Below are 6,288 nucleotides of genomic sequence, written 5' to 3'. Positions count from 1 at the left end.
TGCAAATTAGCCCTGACACAGAAGAGGGGGATATTTTTTCAAAAATATGTTGTGCTAAAGTTTCTTTAAATAATTTAGCAGTCATTTTTACAAATTCCCTTGAGCAGTTAGGACTACCACAAAACAATCACCAGACCTGGAGGTGGCCCCCATGTGTTTCAGGGGATAGGAAGGAGGGGTTCCTGGCTAGAGGAACAGGAGGAGCTGATCTTGTTTAGCACAGATGACATGTTCTGGGTAAGCAAAGGACTAGTAAGAGCAGGCTTTGAGAAGGAGGGCCAAGATGTGTCCTCTGCTACTGTTGAAAATAAATGATGAGGACCCTGTCTTCCACCTGAGTAGCTGGGCGCACCTGAAAAATCATGTCCAAATTCTGTGCTTTTATCTACTGAAAATCACATTTTCCTCAGTGTGAATTTTTTTTCTCCTCAAAAAAGACTTAAGATATGTATACATCAACAGTAAAATACAATGAAAGATCTGATTGAATGAAGAACTATATACAAATTAAAGTGTTATTTGATATTTGTCAAATACAGAGCTAGGTTTAAGATCAGGGATAGCATAGAATCATAGAATCAGCCAGGTTGGAAGGGACCTCAAGGATCATCTGGTCCAAGCTTTCTAGGTACTGCTATAGTTTATATGAGGTGTCTCAGCAGCCTGTCCAGCTGAGACTTAAACCTGTCCAATGTGGGGGAATCCACCACTTCCCTTGGGAGACTATTCCAATGTTTGTCCTCAGGGTGAAAATTTTACCTCTTGTGTCCAATGAGAGTCTCCCCAGGAGCAACTTGTGCCCATGACCCCTTGTCATGTCCATGTGGCTCTTTATAAATAGAGAGTCTCCATCTTCTTGGTAGCCACCCTTTAAGTTCTGGAACATGGCTACAAGGTCTCCCTGAAGCCTACTCTTCTCAAGAACAAACCCAACCCTCTCAACCTCCTCTCATAAAGCAGGTCCTCCAGTCCTGTGGATGTAGCACAAGCCAAGAATACCTTGACGGTCAGCTCCCTGGGTTTTTACCTCCCTTTATTCTTCCACCTGCTGTGCTGTGACACCGCAGTGGGTTTCTCCCTGGGAAGGTCACTCTGCCCGGTTCCCCACAGCCGCGGGCAGCTCCTCAGCCCTTCCAAAGCCGGAGCCGGCGGTGCCAGGGAAAAAGCAAAGCCAGGATGACAGGTTCTACCGAGATTTGAACTCGGATCGCTGGATTCAAAGTCCAGAGTGCTAACCATTACACCATAGAACCGTGGGGTGGCCCTGGCCCCCGCCCGCCCGCGCAATAACCAGAAGCACCGACCCTGGGGGCTCCGGCGGCACCATCGGGTATTGAGCGCTACTTGAACTGCATCTTTATTCTGCTTCTCACAGAATCACCAAGGCTGGAAAAAACCTTTAAGCTCATCAAGTCCGGCCTATGACCTAACACCACATCAGCCAGACCATGGCACTAAGTGCCACATCCAGCCTTTCCCTGAACATCTCCAGGGACGGTGCCTCCACCACTTCCCTGGGCAGTCCATTCCCATGTCTGATCATCTAGTCCAACTCCCCTGCCAGAGCAGAATCCCCAAGAGTAGGTTACACAGAGACACATCCAGGTGGGTTTGGAATGTCTCCAGAGAAGGAGACTCTACAACCTCTGGGCAGCCTGTTCTGGTGTTCTGTCCCCTTCACAGTGAAAAAGGTTTTCATTACATGTACATGGAACCTCCTGTGCTCCAGCCAAGGGGCACCCATTGCCCCTTGTCCTATCACTGGACATCCCTGAGAAGAGCTTGTCTCTGTCCTCCAGACACTCGCCCTTTACACATTTGTAAACATTAAGGAGGTCACCCCTCAGTTCCCTCTTCTCCAAGCTAAGGGGACCCAGCTCCCTCCCTCAGCCTTTCCTCATAAAGGAGATGTTCCACTCCCTTAATTGTCATTGTGACACTGCACTGGACTCTTCCAGCAGCTCCCTGTCCTTCTTGAACTGAGCAGCCCAGAACTGGACACAATATTCCAGATGGGCAGAGTAGAGGGGGAGAAAAACCTCTCTCAACCTACAAACCTCAGCTGTTCTTTATATACCCCAGGATGCCACTGCTCTTCTTTGCCACAGGTGCACATTGCTGGCTCATGGTCATCCTTCTGTCCACCAGGATCCCCAGGTCCCTTTCCTTGTGTGCCCTCTGTTCCCTCATCCAGGTCATTGATGAATATATTGAATAGTAAAAGTTCCAGTACTAATCAACCTAGCTGCAATAAATAATAAATACAGGGAAAAGATAACCAGGAACACTCTACGCTTTGTTTTTCTTTTTCCTGTACTTTCAGTACGTGTCCAGGTAGCACGGTACGCCTGCAGTTTACAGCATTCCACAAAGGCGTGCAAAGCGGTAGGTTTCCCTTAAACTCAGTTTCCGTTAAAATGGCAGTTTTAAAAAACGCCTGCCCACGGATAAAAACATTTAGGTTCCACCGAGATTTGAACTCGGATCGCTGGATTCAGAGTCCAGAGTGCTAACCATTACACCATGGAACCGCTGAAAAGACGCCCCGAACCGCGCCTCTTGAGCGAGCCCAAAAGGAACCGGGACAAAACCTCCCATTCCCAAACCCTTCCGTGTAATCTGTCCTAATCCTAGTTAATTATTCCACTGTCCATTTATCGCAAGATTTTACAGCACTAAAAATAACACACACTTAGAAGGCCCTTAGCATTAAACAAGATCACCAAGCCACTTCTCAGATCATGGGATTCAAATCTCGAATTCAGAGTTTCGTGTGCACTGACTTCATATTCATATATTCGTTTTGCTTTCATGCATTTTTGGGCTGAATATTTGCTTGCTCTACTTGAGAAGAGGCAGGGACCACTTGCCCCATCCCTGGAAGTGTTAAAGGGCAGGCTGGATGGGGCTTTAAACAACCTGGTTTGGTGAGAGGTGTCCCTGCCCATGCAGGGGGTTGAAACTAGATGATCTTTAAGGTGCCTTCCAACCCAAACCATTCCACGATTTTATGATTCTGTGGTCTCAACTACTGTTTTAGTTTGCCAGATTTGTTCTTCTCTTGGTGGACACATAACAGAACACTTAACCTGAACAGGTGAGACACAGAAAAGCTACAAATGCATGCAACAAGCTTTTAATGTGTAATTAAATACATGGTCCACAAGGCCACAAAGATGATCCAAGGGCTGGAACAACTCTGCTATGAAGACAGGCTGAGAGAGTTGGGATTGTTTAGTCTGGAGGAGAAAAGGCTGCAGGGGAGACCTTATTGTGCCTTTCAGTACTTAAAGGGGACTTAATAAGAAAGATGGGGACAGACTTTTCTGTAGGGCCTGTTGTGATAGGACAGGGAATAACCTTTTTAAACTAGAAGAGGGGAGATTTAGATTAGATATAAAGGAGTTCTTCACAAAGGTGGTGAGACACAGGTCCAGGTTGCCCAGAGAAGTGGTAGATGACCCATCTCTGGAACCATTGAAGGTCAGTACGATGGAGCTGTGAGCAACGTGATCTAGTTAGGACATGAACTGGATGACCCTTAAAGGTCCCTTCAACCCAAATCATTCTATGAAACCATCAAAGGGAGCAAGAAGCAAAGGTTGTAGGCACCACACTGTGATGTGCTCTGTCCTTCCTGCACTGGCACACGCTACACTACGAGTTGTCAACACGGTGGGGGGAAAAAAACGTCTTTGTAACACCAACCAACGCCGCAGCCCTAAATAATCCCGCAACTGCAGGCGCTTGTGACAGTGAAACCGCGCCGCACAGGGACACACTAAAGGGGGAAAAAAGAAAAAGCTCAGCTAGCAGAGGATGGTTTCGATCCATCGACCTCTGGGTTATGGGCCCAGCACGCTTCCGCTGCGCCACTCTGCTGCTCCTGCGAGACCTCCTCCCGCCCGCCATCAGAAACCGCTCGCTGCCTTCCCCGCCTCCCGCCCGCTCCGCGACCGGCCCCGCTCGCTCGGACACGGCTCCGGCCGCGCCGCCAGACCCGCCCCGAGGCGACCGGCAGCGCGGGGGCAGCGCGGGAGCAGCGCGGGGGCAGCGCGGGAGCAGCGCGGGGGCAGCGCGTCCCCTCAGCGGCCCTAGGACTGGGGGGGGGGGGTCCCCTACTGCAGCCCCTGCGTGCCTGAAAGATACTCGAAACCACAACCCATGATTTAAATTGCCACCACATTGCCACACAGAACTGAGATTGAACTCAATGAAGTACAAACTACCGATAAATTACCACAGAAAACGGTGACGCTCTAACTACGGAGCGCGGTCCGCCCGCTCCCCGCCCGCCGCCGCCGAGGCCGCCGTGCCGCGCGGAACCGCCCCAGAGTGCTTTGCGCTCATTTGCATAGCGCGGGTCCCGCCGCACGCCGGGGGTTTGTGACCCCCCGCACGCCGCTCCCCGCACCGCCGTGACCGCGGGGACGACGTAGAACAGCAGTATGAAGCCTGTCCGAAGAGAGGACTGCGGCCATGCCAGCAGGCTGCCTCACCCTGACCTTGAGAAGCCAAATCTGCTGAGGTACAAATAGGGAACGCGAGGAAAAGCAATTCGTGCTCGCTTCGGCAGCACATATACTAAAATTGGAACGATACAGAGAAGATTAGCATGGCCCCTGCGCAAGGATGACACGCAAATTCGTGAAGCGTTCCATATTTTTTCCTTTTTTCCTCCCTCCCCTCCCACCAAACACCGCCTGGGACCCTCGCAGACAGGGCTGGAATGTCGGGAATTGCCACCAGTGCCTCATTCCCTTCACACACCAGGTTAAACCCCCCCCCGGCTTGAAGGCACAAGGATGGGGATGGAGGCTGGGTGCTCAGGGTAATGGAGAGAAACTGCCTCCAAAAGTTTTCCTCTCACATGCACTGACAACTGAAAGTAGCTGAGATTCCTGCAGGTTCTGTAATTCCCCTTCTTTCTCCACGCTGCAGTGTCTCACTCCCGTGGTCCTCTGTTTCCCATAAATATTTGTGTTCTGCAGTAGGAAAGGTTTTATTTCATCCGTTCCTACAAAAAGAACAGGGGAAGACGGGGCAAAAACGGCAGCCCTGGAGGCAGAGGTACAATCCAAAGGTACTAGTGGCCAAAAAACTCAGTCTCTTTTTTTTAAAGGACATGTGCAGGAAAACATGGAATCAACACAGGCTGTTGGTCTTGAATATCCTAAATTATCCTAAGAAAAAACAGTCACCCAGTTGCACCAGGATTAAAATTACTGAGGAATGAGACAATTATATTTACGAGTTGGCATCTTTCTTTGCAGTCCTGAAATAAGCATGGTAAGACTGTTTTTTTTCTTCTGTTTTAACAGGCCAGGGACATTAAACGGTTGGACTTGATGATCTTGGGGCCTGGTGAGAGCTGAGGTTCACTCTGGAGAAGATAAGGGACCTTATAGTGACGTTCCAATACTTTAAGGGGCTCCAGGAAAGCTGGGGAGGGACTTTGGACAAGGGCAGGGAGGGAGAGGACAAGGGGGAATGGATCAAATCTGGAAGAGGGGAGAGTTAGGTGAGACTTTAGGAGGAAATTGTTTAGTCTGAGGGTGGTGAGACACTGGAAGTGGTTGCCAAGGGAAGCTGTGGAAGCTTTCCCAGCCAAAACAGCTCTATGATTCTATGCATCATACCCATAAAAGCAGACTTTCTTGGTCTAGGACATCTTTGGGTGTTTTTTTAGTAGAAATACAAGGTACAGGTGTCTCTCTCTCTTCATTTAAGGCTGGTGTTTGGCTGCAGGTAATACAGAGTAAGCCTTATGTGTGCGTTGTGTGTTTCTTTGCTCTGAATTAGGTGTGTGTGTGTGCGGGGTGTCCAATAAAACAGGGACCTGAAGAGGTTTAATGAAGTCGTCACTTTAACGTGGAGTGACACCTGCTGCACGCTATTTCGGATGTTCATTTCTCTCTCTCAGCACCAATGTATTTTTATCTCGGTTTGGCGCCCCTAAATTTTCTCTCCACACCTGGGAATTAGTCAGGGTTAACAAGATCTTCCTAAAGATCATTTTTAACGGCGTTTGCTGGCGGATGCGCCACAAAGCAAAGGGCGTGGGAGTCACAGGGGGCTCGTGCAGAGCTCGGGCAGCGAAAGCGGCGCAGCAGAAGCCTGGAGACTGAGGTTTTCCTGTCAGCCCCTGCTCAGACCCTGGCAGCTCCCCCGGCCCAGCCCGGAACACGCCCCGACCCCTCCGGCGCTCCGGGCCCTCGGGGTGGGCGCTGCCGGGGCTCGAACCCGCGGTCCCGCCGCTCCGCGCAGAACACCCGCCAATGGCCGCGC

The 6,288-nt window shown here is 50.3% G+C and overlaps 4 non-coding genes across 4 annotated transcripts; 1 reads left to right on the top strand and 3 right to left on the bottom strand.

The window, feature by feature from the left end:
• Positions 1-1,181: 1,181 nt before the first annotated feature.
• Positions 1,182-1,253, bottom strand: TRNAQ-UUG (transfer RNA glutamine (anticodon UUG)). The gene has a single exon. It is a non-coding gene; the product is annotated as a tRNA-Gln (tRNA).
• A 1,206-nt stretch (positions 1,254-2,459) lies between these two features.
• Positions 2,460-2,531, bottom strand: TRNAQ-CUG (transfer RNA glutamine (anticodon CUG)). Its single transcript has one exon. It is a non-coding gene; the product is annotated as a tRNA-Gln (tRNA).
• Positions 2,532-3,810: 1,279 nt separating this feature from the next.
• On the bottom strand, positions 3,811-3,882 carry TRNAM-CAU (transfer RNA methionine (anticodon CAU)). Its single transcript has one exon. It is a non-coding gene; the product is annotated as a tRNA-Met (tRNA).
• Positions 3,883-4,560: 678 nt separating this feature from the next.
• LOC127391973 (U6 spliceosomal RNA) lies at positions 4,561-4,667 on the top strand. Its single transcript, XR_007891153.1, has one exon. It is a non-coding gene; the product is annotated as a U6 spliceosomal RNA (small nuclear RNA).
• The last annotated feature ends 1,621 nt before the right edge of the window (positions 4,668-6,288 follow it).

This window comes from Apus apus, chromosome 17 (genome assembly GCF_020740795.1).
Source record: "Apus apus isolate bApuApu2 chromosome 17, bApuApu2.pri.cur, whole genome shotgun sequence".
Lineage (NCBI taxonomy): Eukaryota > Metazoa > Chordata > Aves > Apodiformes > Apodidae > Apus > Apus apus.
The sequence above is the reverse complement of the archived record's forward strand: the minus strand, read 5'-3'. Positions and strand labels throughout refer to the sequence as shown.